This window comes from Plutella xylostella, chromosome 21 (genome assembly GCF_932276165.1).
Source record: "Plutella xylostella chromosome 21, ilPluXylo3.1, whole genome shotgun sequence".
In the NCBI taxonomy this organism is placed as follows: Eukaryota; Metazoa; Arthropoda; class Insecta; order Lepidoptera; family Plutellidae; genus Plutella; species Plutella xylostella.
The window spans coordinates 7979212-7996853 of NC_064001.1; positions in this window are offsets into that span (position 1 = coordinate 7979212).

The following is a 17642-nucleotide window of genomic DNA, read 5'->3' on the forward strand; positions in this document are numbered from 1 at the left end:
AAGACTAGTTAACTGAAAATAAATACACTCACGAGAAAAAGTTCCAGTGACAATTGGAACCTCAATGGCAGGTTGAACTTTTTCATTGTGAGTGTAGGTGTAGCTAAACAGAATTAAAAAAAAGCTTTGGACCTTACCACTTACCACAAGACCTAGACATGTCTTGGTCTAAACACCTGTTAAATACTGCAGTATTTAACAATAATTTTATGACAATTGGAACCTCAATGGCAGGTTGAACTTTTTCATTGTGAGTGTAGGTGTAGCTAAACAGAATTAAAAAAAAGCTTTGGACCTTACCACTTACCACAAGACCTAGACATGTCTTGGTCTAAACACCTGTTAAATACTGCAGTATTTAACAGGTGTTTAGTTAAACGCCTACAAAATCAGTAAAATTTCGAATAAACATTAACAAGTGTTCATTCAGTGTTTAAAGTTTTTTGTGGTAGCACAGTTTATGTTCTTTCCAACTGTGTAAAACAAGTTACTAAAAATGCTTAGCTTCTCTTTTCATATCAGTAACTATTCTGTGCATCTTCGACCACTCGCGTAATGGTACCTACATTGCGACGTTGGATGGAATATCTTATTCAAATCTGATCTTTCAGTAGCTAATCTGAGAGTGGCACTGTGGTATTACAACAATGGAGGTAGCACGTCACCTCCACGGGCGATCCGATAAGGCAGCTGAATAGAGCACCCTGTATTGTTGCCTTCAGCGGATAAACTGAATGCCTGTCTCCGCCTTATTTAGTAATCTAGCCTTTAAGCTTTCATGTCTAATGGGATTCTTGATCCCTATTACGGCAGGGTGTGCCGTTGAGAACAATAGGTCACTGCTTATAGTACAGTGCAGCAAACTTATCTGTTCCGTTGAAAGCGGACTAAATTGATCCATATCTCCGTACTTACTAATGAATTGTGTAGTGTTATAGATGAGATAGGTTTATTAAAACTGCAAGGGCGACTTACTACGATGAGCAAAATTGGACTCTTAAAGGACGAAGAAATGTTAGGCATTTACGTGAGCTCTCACCGGAACAGATGGGTTTGCTGCACTGTACGGGTTTTGTGATTTGTGTTAAAGAAAAACTTTTCTTAATACTTATCTTTCAAAAATTTATAGTGATGGTTTCGATACAGGGTGCCACTTTCCTAATGTAGTATAGTTGTATGTAAATTATCGGTTAATCATTGGTTAAAGTTAGAATAAAGAATCCGTAAAAAGACTAAGTAGTCATTGATAATTATTGATTAGCAACTTATTATATTTACCTACCTAGTTATAATTTTTGTTTCTAATCTAATTTCTTACCTAAAGTTCGCCGTTTGTAGCTAGGTATACTTCATCCTAGCATTTATTCATACAATATTTTGCCCAGAAATAGTTATCTACCTACGCTTACCATATAGGTAAGTATATTATGTATTAATGATTAAACAATCTTCGACACCTCCAATGATGATCTATTCAGCGAATTAATTTTCGGCGTGATACCGCAGGGCGACTTCAGCTGACGTGCTAATACCAACACAACAATCGGTATTATTGACTCAGGACAAGCGCGTAATGTATGCCGCATTACGGCTTTGACCAGCCCTTGCCAACCTTACAAGAAAATATAATAATAACTTTATTTCAAAATCAATGTGTACATAATATAAAATTTATGGCAGATGCATCAATTTAGTAGCTACACACAAAACAATTTAGATTAACCACTTACTCCATAGTAAAAGTCATCAGTCAATCATTTTCACGATCATAGATTGAAAGCATGATTTTTTAACATATTATTATCTCGTCTTGTCTCGATGATTTTAATGGCTAGGTAAGGAATAAAAATATTCGTGCAGTGTGATAGTTGTTTATATGCAATAAACATCAACCAATAATCGTTTAATCGTCCACAGCTAGACAATAAGGGAGGACTCGATACTCTATCATTGCTTTTCCTCATCCTACCACTACCATATCTACTTTACTAAATCCATCAGCCCGCTGGACCAACGACTCTAGAAGGTTAGCCGGTTCTGGATGGATGATGATTGAAGACAACACTATTGAAGCATTCTTTGAGATCCTTGTGTCCGTAGTAGATTATTGTACTGAATGAGAATGAGTCCCTTCGTATTTCTTTGAACTCCTAAAAACTTTTCCAACGTTATTTTTTTGTAGCTGTTTCGTATTCGATCTTGCGGTAAAATTTGGGCAGCATGTTATTACCATCTATGCACAGTCTCACACAACACATTGGGAACCACTGGCACATCGATTCAAAGACAGAACACTAAATTATAGGCACATTGTTATCTTGCAGGCACACCCGCTTGTTATCTCCACAGAGGTGGTTATAGTGTTGGAGCCTGACTATTGGCGGATGTTATACATGTACTTGCATGTGATTCTGCTGCCTGGTACCTGGTAGCTGATATCGATAAGAAACATATTGCAGTTTAACATATTATAACAAAATAAAAGAATACTCTTGAAATAAATAGGAAAATTCTGTGCATGTTATACTTACAAAGTAGGTACCTACTTAAGGGGATCCCTAAAGCTAAAATGCTAAAGTCGGCTTGATATACTTGATTAGATTGGAAAAACGGTGGCTTCTATCACATTGATAAAAATATATTTTGTAGCAGAGGGTATACTGAACATGTTAGTTGCTTATAAATTGGTGCAGGATTATAATAAGTATGTTAAAAAAAATTGCAAACACACCATGTCTTTTGCCATTTTTTGACTTATTATGAAAAAACCCTCGAAATCAGAGGGCCCATTTTCATGGAATCTTATATGTATATGTAGGTAATTAAATTCTTAACAAAGTTACCTTAAAGAGTTGGATTTAATGGACCAGAAGTCAACTTTTTTTGCAAAAAACTAATAAATTCCGGTTTAAAAATGATGACACCGTGACAGATTTCAGATTTCTTCAGTCGTCGCCCTGGTGGCGGCCTGTTAGGAGCGATACCCACGCCATTTTATTTTTTATCAAATATTTCACAAAAACTGATTAAATCAACAAATTATGACTACAAGTATTATAATACATATGCATTTGCTATGGAAAGTTAATTTTCTAATCATTTTAGATGCAGAAAAGCCGAAAATTCTTAGAAAACATTTCGCCTTTTCGATTTGTTTACATTTTTTACTATAGAGTTACAGATGCATAGATAAAGGTAAACATTGCACATAATGACACTTATTAGATTCTCCGAATAAGAACTATACGGTCAATGCAGTATGCCAAAGCGCGAGCCTGTTTATATTCTGAGGGGTAATTTATTTTATTTTAACGGTTGTGTATGGTAGGTAAGCTACACAATATACAGGGTGTTGAAAAGTAAGTTCATAATTTGTTTTATTTGAAACCAAAAACCGTAGTTAATTAAAAATATATATATTTTAAGATGTGGTAGTCTGTACACTACAGGTTGTTAAAAATAAGTAAGTATTTTTAAAAATTGAAGATCTAAAATTTACATAATTTTTTAAATCTATTTAACAAGCTTTGCAAGAAAGCGGTTAAGTGCGACTGTATCTCGCCATGAAAAAAATGAAATGTTTACTGTAGCTATGAATTTTATGCGTTACAAGTAGAATAAAATACCGCATATTATTATGTACAACTATGTAAGAGCCTAGTTTTTAAAAAAAAACTCATAAGAAAATATTAAATACACAGGTTTTTTAACCCCTGAAGGAAATAGAGGGGTGTTATAAGTTTAAAGTAAGGGCTGAATTTTTTTTTTAAATTAGGGTGATAGGTAATGTATATTTTTAATGATATTTTTAAATAGATAAATGTTATACCATTTTTAAATTGCCATAAAATTACCTATAGTTATAGTTATAGAAAAGGGCAGGGCTACCAGTGCCCATTCGCCACTGCAACCTAAAAGATCTATAAATCATGACTCCCCATGCCGAGTCTCACTCTACAGGCCCAGGTCTTTTATAAACCTGATATTACCTATACAGGATGTTGCAAAAAGGGTATACTGTGCCGAAAGGGTTTGACTCAGGGGTTATTCTGAACAACTTTTGTTCTCCAAGTTTTGGAAATTCTCGAAAAATAAATTCGGTCTCTATAGTAAAAAGTCACGTGATCGAATAAGTTTCTATGTAAAAGGTTTTGTTACGTGAATTTTCAAAATTGTAGAAGAAAAGTGGATCAGAATGGCACCTAAATCCACTTTTGGCTAAGCTTTATACCCTTTTTTCAATACCTTGTATAAAATATCGTCAGCGTCACCTTAGATCGTAATCATCGTAACTCCTCGTGACCAAATTTTAGAGGAGACAAAAATACTGTTTTATTTGTAGTTCTAGTTGGCATACTACCCACCTAAAGTTTTTTTTAACTAGCCTAAAAATGATTTGTTTAGACAGTCTATCTTCCTGTTTAACCGCAGCCTGAGTGCCAGTGACTCAATGACTGAAAGGAGGCCATTAGTGCTCCTAAATAAATAAAGCAGGCCTGTAGATTATCTTTCAGTGTACCGACACATCTGATTGCTGTAAGAGCCTGATAAGCTCTTCGAACGAGTCATACCTCTGTGGTGGTACGGTTTCGACCTTTCGGACAGTCAGTTTGGCATCCGAAATGCGGATTCGAATAGTGGGTACAATACTTTGCGTTCGTTCACTGTCGGAGCAGGATAAGAACCACGGGCGAGTTGTTGCGCTGGCTGTTTGCTTAAAAATAGTAACCGCGTTCAACTCTATCCCCTAGAGGGCGAACCTTTAGGGCGGCTCTTGTATACCATCACTTGTCTTCTTATCTGCAGAAAATTGACAGAGGTCATACGTGTCTAACAAGTACCTACATTAAGGATGCGAAAAGAGAGGGTTTGTTTTCACTGAAGAAGTTCAGTTGCGGAGTTCCACAGCGGTAGGTCTTGGACCCCTCTGCTGTGGAACTTGGCATACAACGCGGTCCTGCAAATCAAGCTCGCAAACGGCGTTAGCACAGTGCATTTTTCTAATGTCACACAGGTCGTGAGGTAGGCTGAGAGCCTCCTTCGGGGATGACATCCCAATGATTCATTACGAAAAAATTGCTGCAGCTGTGCTCGCCATGCAGTGCATGGGCTACTTCCGAATCTGGGGGGCTGTTGCAAAGGAGTCCGTTGCCTCTATACGGTACGGGTTCCGTGCGATCTATGATCCTTCCGGGAGCACCTGTCTTGTCAAGTCGAAGAGAATGGCTCGTATTCGACGCAACCTGCAGTACTGGTGGGATTGGTTGGAGGACAGGACAGCAGGAAGCTGCAGCAGCCGTCATGCTGTGATTCGACGCATAGATGCAAAAAAAAGTTGAAAGTAACTTCATGTTAATAAAATATTAGATCTTAATTTAACAACATAACATTGCAAAAAAAAATTAACATTGTTGAGTATGTTATTGTAATTTACTAAGGTATTAATAAAAACAAAGGCTTATTGCATAGTTTTCGTTCACGTTCGCCTACATCGCACGTTGTATATGAGAATAAAGGGTATAATTACAAGTTTTCTTGTTTAAAAATCACGGTTTGGGGTTTAGAGGAAAACAAATGGTAAAATGCGGAATACAGTTTTTTTTTTTCGAATAAAGAGGAAAACATGTGAATTCAAAAAACGTTTCTATTGACACCAAAGAGTACTTTTCGCCGAGAAAAGTGGATTTACAATGTTTGCGATCTAAAGTGATGATAGAACTAGAACTTATTTTTTCAGTTCACCTGCTGTTGAGTGAAATCGTAATTAGGTAAATGACTCCTTGACATGAAAATAACTTTTTTTTTATAATCGTTATAACAAAACCGTTTTTTTTAATACAGCAATATTTGTAGGTGTACTTACAGTGAGCAAAAGAGCGCAGCAAGGTGTAAATTTTTTGGTTTTTAAGAAACAAAAATATTATTTCTATCATATCCCAAATACACATAAGTACTTAAAAAAAAAAATACACACTCTCGCCTTGTACTAATGTACTCCCTTGCGGGGGTACTTACATGTTATTATTTTTCTGGTGACCTCCCCATATCCCTTTGCCAGCTACGTAACCTTTTGTGACACCCTGTATATGCAGAGTTCTGCAAACTACTGTTCTGCTTTTGAAACACCAAAAAAAAAACAGGTCGTCTAACTAAAAGGTCACGTGACCAAAAAAAAATTATATGAAGAAGCGTTTTTTTCATGAATATAAAAAATTACGTAGGATAAAAGTTTTTCAGAGTGACGCCTGAGTAACGCCCTTTCGGCTAACTATACTTTTTTTATTACACGGGGGCAGAGTTTAATACAACACCCTGAACTATTAAACTCTGATAATATTTTCGCGATTTTTTTACATTCTGATTTCATTTCCTGGCTTAGAAATAACATCAATAACATGCTGCACACGTAGGTTTCGGCATAGTATTAAACCCTTTTTGCAACAACCTGTATAAATATCGGCACGGGTACGACTTTATATATAATTAATTATTAAATATTAAAAATACTTTCAAATAAAAATAAATATTTTCGTATCACAAAACAATATTACTTACTTAGTATATTTTTAACAAAGTGGCATGTCTTCACTTTTATGTTTTCGAGTACTATGTTAAAATTTCATGTCATTGTCCGTAGAACGCCCCGCATACCTCAACCCCCCCTCACTAGATTTGACAGATTCTGATTTTCTTCCAGCTTTAGTGACAGCCTTAATATTTTAATCTGTGGATACACTTTTATGTGCTTCATTGAAAGTTTGAAAATTATTAAGTTCAATTTTACTTTTTTTAAAGTACGAGTATCTATGTCTAAACTGCTTGTCTGAATTTCAAAGTACTTCGAAAACTTACGGCGTTTTCATGCCTAGATCCTAACTAATATATATCCTAACTATCCTAACTAATATTATAAATGCGAAAGTAACTGTGTCTGTCTGTCTGTCTGTCTGTCTGTTACTCTTTCACGCCGAAACTACTGAACGGATTTGAATGAAATTTGGAATACATATAGTATAGACCCTGGGAAAGAACATAGGCTACTTTTTATCCCGGAATTCCCACGGGAAAACCTTTTAAGGCGAAGCGAAGCTCGCGGGAACAGCTAGTTATATTATAAATGCGAAAGTAACTGTGTCTGTCTGTCTGTCTGTCTGTCTGTCTGTCTGTTACTCTTTCACGCCAAAACTACTGAACGGATTTGAATGAAATTTGGTATACATACGGTCTAGACCCTGGGAAAGAACATAGGCTACTTTTTATTCCGGAATTCCCACGGGAAAACTTTTTAAGGCGAAGCGAAGCGCGCGGGACCAGCTAGAACTGTATAATGCTAACCTCCTGAATCTGGTTGTGCCTAAATCAATAACTTCAAAATTACGTAGGTAATTTAGTTCTACCCAACATGATAAGGTTTCCGATTTTCGGAATAAAGAAAATCGAACAGGTCCTGTGTCATAAATAAAATATTTTCTTCTCAAATGGAAACCATAAAGGAAGATCGCTCATTAATCTAACAAGGCTGCGGTAACAAGCTTCATAAAGACTTCTTCTATTTTTATACGCCATTCAGTTTGTACACAGAAAATGGAAGATATTTTTATATGACACCCGCCCAGAGTGAACTATAAAATTATTTCTTTGCTTATAAATAAGTCGGTTGGAGAGCAAAGGGGCTGATTGAGTCGAATTTAAATAATTTAACATTTTAGACTTGCATGATTCTACCAACTAACTTTTAGCTAAAGCTGTCCAGGGGGTTGGACATTAGATCAATCGATCTGTTCCGTGAATTATAAAGAGTCAGTTTCTTGTGTATTTATACGGCATTTTAGTCAAAATTAAGTAGGTTTATTTCTTGAATTTATCATTTATTAATAACACACTGTTATTGAAATGTTCCAGTGACATAGCACTAAATTACTACTACAGAAAAACTCCTATATTGAACAACATTTAACAGCGCATCAGAATATTACCAACTAACATCTGTTTGATGACTCCTACAGTCAGATGATACAACCGAAAGATACCGTACAATACAACAAAAACAACCGGAATCCCTGAAACAGTACTCTCACCACATTCATTAGCTGAATGAATAGTCAATCACACAAGCAGATATAAATCCACCGAAACGTGCAAGACAAGTACTGTTCCGCAGAGAAGAGCTTTGTGGCAGTACAATTAAGTGGTGAGCGCTAAAGCACGAATTACACTGAAGGCTTCGAACAAAACGTATCGACAACCCCAGAGCGTGATTCAGGGATTGTAGTTACGACGGGTTTACATGCTATTTAGGAAACATGAGCATTCCTAATGTTGAATAGATTGGGTTTTTCTTTTTAGTGTCTCGGTGACAAGCACTAGTCTAGGTTTTGTCACTGTGAAGAGAGAGTAGTCGGATTAGCTGTCAGGGGCAGATGGTATGGTATGAGGATGGTTGATATGCCTCCGGGAGGCTCCATTGATGTACCCCTCAATTGAGTAGGTACCTACCTATTTTATTCCCCTAAGCGTTTAGGGATAAAGGGTCGAGCATTTTTAGGTCTACCTATCAAATATTCTTGATACCTATTTTGATTGTAAGTATTCGCTGTACGATCTCGGAAAAAAATATATATTTAAAAGCAGGCGTGTAATTGGAAGTAATCTTGATAAAAAAAACCTAAAGCGAGACACTTCTTGGTACACTTTTCAAGAATTTCAGGTGCATCTTTTCATATTTATAAAGACTCGAGTCCTCAAAAGCATAAACGGCAGCATATTTGAAAGTTCATAAAACGATTAAGGCGGAGTGTACCGGCTCCTCAATCCAGGCTGCTGACCATTACACGGAAGTTAGATCGCCATTAAATTCAACTTTGCTGACGGCGCGCGGGGCGGGCGGCGGCGCGGGCGGGCGCGGGGCGCGGTAGCTGCTTTAGCTTTAATTCTAGTTTCGACTTACGACTTCAGGAGGGTTTGCTCTACCTCGAAAAAAACTATCCAACGAGAGCTCACATGCGATAGTTTACTGCAACGAGATAGAGTCAGTCGTGGTTAGTGCAAAGCGTTCAGAAACATAGTTTGTCGTTAGCTAGAGTGACCGTCCAGTGCCATCTTAGAAGGTGTGGAGAAACGTGAAGCGGAGGTCCTGCTAAGCGTTAGCCTTTTACGGTTTATTCGTGAGTCGTTAAGAGTTAAGTTTGAAAAGCAAGTGTTAAAGGGAGTGAGGACTATAAGGGCCTGATTATGTTTTAAGACTTTACACAGCACTGTTTATTCGAGACAGAATCGAATTATTTTACAATAAAATGTAGCTATACAAATGTACTCTTATGCAATGTTGCATTAGCTGAATATTGCACAAATAGATACTTACATAAATACTTGTCAAATACATACAAAAACGAAGCTTTAAAAATAGCAGACTCAGGCCGCCGCTCGATACATCTGAGTGTACAGAATTCAATCAGTTAAACCTTCTTTCTTCGTTTATTCCAATCATTACGATCGAGGAGTTTCTGAAGGAAACAAACTTTATCACCAGGGAAGTTGAACGTCAGTCCCGCGAGGGTACGCCGCGGCGCGATCATGTAACTGCAATAATGGTAAATATAAAAAAAAAACGAGGATAAAAAACTGGGTTTGCAAAAACAAAGAGGAAAACTTTATGGGAAACAGAGCAGATAGGTATGGATAAAAAAAACTTTGCAAGGTACGGACTTAATAAAAAAAAACTACACCGAGTAATAAAAAAGTTCCAGTGAGAAAATCACAAAGTATATCCTAAAGGGAAAAGGCTAGCTCAGAGACGCCGTCTGCAATATTGAAGTAGGTGAGTATGTTAACAGTGCATCAGAATATTTACTTACCAACTAAAAACGTAACAATTTCGATGGCATTTTAAATTAAATGTTTAAAAAAGTTGTGCAATTTGTAAATAATATAATATATGCTTAGGAATAATGGATGCTTTTGCCTCATTAGATTTGAAGTATATTTAAAGGGACCAAACGTCAAAATAAAGTCACTTTAGTGAATAAGTTTCAAAGATTTAAAGTTACCAAAGTTTTTGTGTACTTTTCAACAATTATTTACTCGCACAAAAATAAATTATAATCAAAAATATTGATGGAGGCATAATTCTGAAATAACAAAGTTTATTAAAATATATATTTGACCTTCATTTGAATCATAGGCATATTCCCTATTGGACTTTAATGTTTAATGACGTTTTAAAAACTTAAAGGACGTTTCTGCAACTGGGTGAAACTTTTTCAATACTTGCGAGTGTATTATTTGCTTTACGTGATCAGGCCGCAGGGAGCCTTCAGTTGAGTTACGTGATGTATTTAAATCTTCAAGTTATATCTATTAAGGGTACAAGCGATTCAGTTTAACTACAGGTGGGAACTTGGTACTCTCAGTGGAAGTTTCGTTTGCAGAATGTCGGATGGCGGATGCTTTTCATTAATATGTAGCATCGTTCTCATTTCATAATTGAGACATTTCGTGTTTATAAGTTTGTTATCTAAACTTTGCTGTAAACGGAATACGGAGATATCTGAGCTTGTGTTGGAGTTTCAATTCAGTTAGGCAATGGATTTTGGGTTAGGCGACGTCTTTGGTGGGTTTCAAATATGTGCTTGAAACCCTATGAAGTACATATTTAAGTATTTAAAAAATTACTTAAGCGTTGATAGCGAGCTGCGAGCCACTGGACTAAGCTGGAGCGAGGCCAAAAATATAGCCGAAGATAGGCGGAAGTAGCTAGTGGGGACCCTTTGCACCTCTAGGGTGTCATAGGACTATAACAACGACAACAGAAATACCTTTTGGTATTGCAGCTCTTCTGTCTAGTCAGATGGATTGACTACACACGGGTAGCTGATAAAAGCGACATGAGGGAAGCCGTAGACAGAGTGATTTAGGGTTCCTTGGGACAGACATCATGTAGGTAACTGCCTCTGTGGTCTAGTGGTTGAATCTTCGCTTCATGACCAAGGGGTCCCGGGTTCGATTCCCGGGTGGGACCATCAATTTGTGTTTCTAAATTGTGGTTCTAAGTTTGGTTAGGACATAGAAGGCTGATCACCTGATGTCCGAAACAGTGAAACAATCCATGCTGTCGGATGGGCATGTAAAGCAGTCGGTCCTGCGCCTAGCTCTCTCCAGTCGTGTCGGTCAATCCGTCCTATTGGGCTATGAGGGTGATGGAACAGAGAGTGCTCCTGTGTACTGCGCACACACTTGGCCACTATAATCTACTCCTGCGTAGAGGCTGATCTCAATTGAGATTGGCCGCCGTAGTCGAAATTCGGCTAGGAGGACATTATTAGGTACCGACAGCTGTGGGGTAAGCACCACCAAACTTGTCAAATCCTTCGTAACTTGTATGGATCTGACAGATGATTGACAGGCGGGCGACGCTGCTTCTGGATTGTTAATTGCTAACGTATCAATGGTGGTATGGTAGCTTGTGACTTCCCCAGACATTTGGAAAATAGCAACGTGACTTTTTACTGACGATACTTTTAATATTATTATAAAGTTATTATTATGAAAACTGTACGGAAAAAGTAGCTTGGTAGTGTGATCGGATCAGATAGAATGATGGCATTTTAAATAACATATTTTCCGATTGAGAAGGTTAAGAAGATGATTAAGAAGGTATTTTAGTTGTACCTTATTCATTAATTGAATTTTGACCTGTTAAACATAATTTTGTTTTAAAGTATAAGTCAAAATTCAATCATAAGTTTGTTACTTTCCGAAAGTAAGTAAGTATACTTAATTAAATTCGCTTAATTATCATGTAGCCGTTATTGAATAGTTAATTTCAAAATTATTTCAAGGAAATAACAACATTGTACATTATTACTTAAGGTAGTTTGTGCAATAAAGTATAAACAAATAAAAAAGTAATTTACATTCTAAATTTTCCTCGAATTTGGAAAGGCGAGTCCACCTAAATTATCTGAATTTGAAATAGTTAAGTTTAATATAGAAATGCACTTCATATTTTACTATTAAATCCATAATAGATATACCGAACTACTTATTTGCACTAGCATAGATTGCCAAGTTTAGCAGAACGTGAGTATGGAATGCAGCGCCGTGATTTACTGAAAGTATCTTCTACAGTGAAAGACTGGGCCTTAATTATTAATTAATAACTAAAAAAATGCGTTCCCTACGTTATCTGAGTTTACCTGTGAATGTCTGTTTTCCAGCCATGTTGCATCAAAATTGATGAAGCCGTATTAAAGCTGACCCAATTTCTTGTCACAGATGCTTGTTTTGACCCAGTTAAAGAATAACCAACTAAACCAATATAGACAACTAATAAAATTTATTTCCAGGTGGACACAGACATACAAGATTTAAAAAAACTCGCGTGCAACGTCGCTCAATATTACCCGGCTAAATAAAAAGGCTCTGGTTTCGGCCAAACAACGAAGGCTGTCGCGGCTCGCTAACGAACCTCTTTGTTACACCTGCAGAGCTAAAAGCTGACTGCCACCATTATTTTGGGCTTTGCTGACCATTGCTGCTGGCACTAAATGAGTTTCGTAAAAAGCGGTAGCTGAAAGTTTGCAGCCAGCATTTTAGGGTTAGGCGGGTGTTGTGTACGATTGCATTTAGTTTTTCTTCAGTTTGGGCGCATTTTATGGTTTTTCTTTCTTTTTTATCTACAGGTGCAACCATTGTATGACAAGTCGCTATAAAAAATATGTAGCTTACCTTTGTTTGTATATTCTGGGTTGACGTAGGCGCGTTTTCAAAGTAAGTGCTATTACCCACATATTTATTATTACGTGTTTAAGTTATGATATTTATCTACTTCTACTTAGCGTGTGAATACCAAAAATACAGCTGTATTCGAGTATTAGGGATGCTTCTTTTAAGGTCCTTGTGAATCTTGTGATGTTTGTAATGAAATTGTAGATTTCATGATACGTAGCTAGGTACAATAAAACTATTAAGTCCTGAAAACGGAAGTGGATCCGGAACGGAAATTTATTTTATTATGTAAATGTAAGTAAATAACTGATAATGTTAAAAAGTCTTTTCAAAATCGCACTCTTTAATGTCAGGACTTTATAGTTGGACTGTATTTCTTACTATAAATTGACTACGTTACTTGGGTAAAATTTACCTATTAGGAGAATAGCTTTTCGTATTACGTAATTTACCTAATCACCCTTGACAAAGTTCCAATATCACATATTGGTGTTATATCTTAGCCGTAGACACTGTGAGAGTTTACCAAGCCAAGCTTTCGACCTTAAATTCATGTGGCCTAAGACTCGGTTTTGAACTGTAAGTTTAATGCGTGATTGGTGCTCAACTGTACATGGTTACCAAAAGTTTGGTGATTATCGCTTATCTACATGGCTATCGGCGCATATTAGTTTTAACAGGAAAAGTTTCACAATACTGTAGAGACCCGGGATACGAAAATAATATCTGCTATAGTGTGGCTTTAAGGCACTTTATCAAACCTCCGATTATAAGGTAAGTATATTAATATTTGTTACTTAAGCAATTACTTACCATCATACGAATCATTATAGGCTTAAAATTTGTTACTTATTACTTTATAATTTGTTATAAATTTATTAAATTTAAAAACCCCCAACAAGCGAACTTGCAAAGCAAGGCAATGTAGTTCAAGTTCAAATACATAGATGGCGTCACCTGTTCTACTTGTGTTTGAATCAAGGAACACAGTACCTACCTACCTTTCTACTAACGGATGCTTGAGTGATCCTAAAATAGTTAGTTTCTTTAATATTAACATTTTTTTATTTCTTAGTCTGTATAGTGATAGAATATTTAGAAAAATAACACATCACTTACTTAAAAATATACGATGTGATGGACCAACATTGACACTGATTTTGGGTGTTTAGAATTACTTCTTCTGCCACAAAAAAACGCTCTATATTTTTGAACATAGACCTAAGTATTATACCTATCCGCTGCATTTGAACTGGGTATCGGCGACTTTTTTCCGTTAAAGCCTCCCGTGTGGATACGTTTCTTTGAAACTTCTGAAGGATTCTATAAAAGTAAATTATCCTGATCTTTAGAAATTCGAATCTTTTAGTTTTTTTTTGTAAAACTGATAGAAGGTATTTTGAATAAAAGTGACTTGATTAAAAAGGTTTGCTTACTCTTACGTACTCTGCCTCAGGAATGAAAAAGTACTGGCTGTTTTTCATTAAAATTAGGCCTTTTTGTCAGGAGGACCCTTGAAGATGTAATTACGGTATTGGACCCAATGAAAGGGCCCTTTCGGGTCCTTACGTCAGGTCGGGTTTCGCCATGTTTGTAAGAAATGATTTTTTTTTGCATATGCCTTTAGACATACCTTTAGACTGAGACTTTAGATATATTAGATCCAGAATACTAAGTTAATTGACACGATTGCGTAGATTTAAAACATAGGAAAAAAAAAACTTACGGGAGACTAGTACTTTGAGTTGCTTGTTGGCGATCATTTGCCCGTCTAGTACCTACAGGTTTGATTATTTATCGAAAATTATAAAAGTTTACGTTTTCTCCCATACCAAGTGGCGCCTCTAGCGGAAACTATGATTAAACTTTTGACAGATACCTAATGTATGCAGAAAGGAAACCTAAAAGATTTTCGTTTTAAAAAATTGCAAAACAGCATTGACGGCCTGTACTAAATATGTACTTATTTCAGAATAGATATCAAATATATTCATAAGAACAGTGATAATGACAAATCATAAACGGTATCACTCTACTATAACTGGCTACGAAGCACAATAGTTGGGAACAAAATTCATATTCCCCAGTTAATAAGGATTAAACCGTCGATTAAAGTTAAACTTCCAGTGAGTGGCTCGACTTAAAGTTTGTTTGCACTGAGCTTAAGCTTAGATCGAAACCGACGAGGCTTCGATGTTTATCTCCTCACTACTCGCAGGCTGTCCGAATGCGTAAGCCTCTGGGATTAAAATATAGCCTGATATGGGGCAATATAAAATTTCCACTCCAAATAGAGGACATAGACTTCACATTTATTTAAATAAATGTGAATATTATAAAAAAGAATTGATTGGTAGAAGGTAGGTATTTGTTGCATGCTATTTATAGACAAGTTATTAGACAAGCTACTATTGTTGCGCTTATTTAGAGAATGCTAAACCGTGAGAAATTCATTGTTTGATGATTAAAAATTTAAGCAGATACCTAAACTCTAGTAGCCTATAAAATATATAATTCACTTGCCCCATATAAACCTGCCTATACAACCTTTTAAATAGTTTAAGTTTTGTAAAACTAGACATAAACTTCCTCTTAATTCTGTCTCCTTATTCTGAGTGCACTAATTGAAGCCGCCACTTAACACATTTGGAAGATTAATAAATGTGTTGAAATTGTGCCGAGTCATGTTCTTGCAATCCATCTTGATACGAACAGGAAAAATATTTTGTAAAATTGCGAATTAATAGGCCGCCGCCCCGTAACCCTCTTTAAAATATAATTGATTATATTTTTTGAGTAAATGTAAGAGTGAGTTTGTACTGAAATGTATGGCAGGAGGATGTAAATCAAGCAATCCTTATACCTACTTAAAGTTTATAATATATAATATTTTAAAACCGTTACTATACCTACTTATAGCCGATATTTATATGGTTATTGTAAAAAAAACATACCTAATATAAATTATGAGAGTGGATATTTGTTATCGTTTATGTCTGAAACTAGGAATTTAGATTCATCCTCACAGGAAACATTTGTGTGTATGTAACGAATTTTGTAAACTAAATACTAAAAATTAATTAACCGATTTCAAAAAATATTTACTGTTATAATGAAACCTCTTGAGTGCTATGGAAGGGGCACTTAGGTATAGCAATTTCTAGGCAACTCAATAATAATCGAGAATCAATATACCTAAGTAGGTACCAAACCACTTTTAAAATTAGAATTCTAAATTTAAACTTCAGAATAAGCAGAAGTTGGAACATCACCAAAAAAGAAACCTTAAATTTTATTTTACTAACCCCCGGAGAATATTGCGAAAGGCCGACTGCATGTTTGCAGCCAGTGCGAGGTACGTGCAACATTTTCATAAGCAACCTCTTTCGAACGCCGATAACGTATTGAGCCTTAAAATGCTCCTATATAACGTTTACGACGCACGCTCTAAATTATTTATCGACCAATACGTCTGTATTTTCTTGATTTCTTATCTAGTGGCCCTTTCGAAGATGATTTCTATTATTCATGATTTTTCGTCAGTTTAGTAGGTATAATATTTATAATGTGTGTGCTTACAATAATCTAATTAGGCATATATTTTTTGTTTTTAATGTTAAATTTAGATTTAATGCGTATACATAATATATTTCTGAGTTAGCGTGTATTCTGTTGTGCTAATTCTCCGTATTAGCTTTGCCGGTTGCTCTTTGTATGGTAGAAAATTAAATTAAAATTGCCTCTCTTGGTTTATCTTTGTTTCCAACTTCGGCGATGCTTGAAAATACTGTATTTTTGTTTCTTATTCTGCTGTTGCTGTGTAAATGGCTTTACATTTTCTTTATTTATTTAACAAAGTTATTTTAATATTGAATTGTTACTCGCGGACTTAAGTCTTATTCAATGTTGGATAAAATGTGTGTTGATCTGTAAATTTTCGTCGGTTAAACTGTATGCTTGGATTTCCATAATGTTTGAAAACACGACATATACAATAATAGACTGTTGATAAGTTGTATTTGGTAGGCCTTGGTAGCCTACGTAATGATAGAAATATTTAAAAAATATATAGGTAGTCATGGATTTTCCATGTTTATAATAATTTGAATACAGGCATTACGAATAAAATAAGTACCTTTGTTTTTCACAATGATTGTTATGCAATGTGTACCTACAGTTACTATTAAGGCTATATTTAAACAAAATACGGTGCAACGGCAAAAATAGGATTATACTAAACAGATCACAGGTGAGTGTTCGAACGCCTATTTCTCATCAAAGTTTAATAATATATTTTATCGAAGCCCGCGTCTATAATTCCCTGACCCCCCACCTCTTACCCCCTATCACCTCCGGAGGGTTACTCTATACTGACGAACGAACGAGAGCTGTCATGTAATCGGCACGTTCAATACAACGAGATAGAGTCGTGAGTCGCGCAGCATTTCCCCGAAACTTAATTTTTGGTCATTTAGAAGTCTTCTTCTTCTTATCGTGTCGACGACAAACCAACAAAGTCGCTTAATAATACATGCCCAGAACTGGGCCACTGATACTGCACCGCTGGTAGCGGTCATGAGCTCTTCCCGCGTACAGGTGTAGGGACACGCGGGGTATGAAGTAAGGTGCACCATAGTTTGTGGCGCTTCACACAGATTTTGTGCATCCGTGAATCCCCACCTAGCCATATTGTCCTTACTACGACCGACCTGTGTTCGAAGTCGGTTTAAAGACTTCCATATAGAAGTGACCCCACCGGACTGAAGAGCAAAAATATGTTGCTCCTGAATTACTTACGTAGCTCCATAAGCGACCGAAGTTACGTACGTACGTGGCCTGCGCCTAAAAGTATACAGGCGGAGTTTTTAAAATAGCTCCCTGATGATGAAGGGACCAGCTACATCTGTTATAAATCC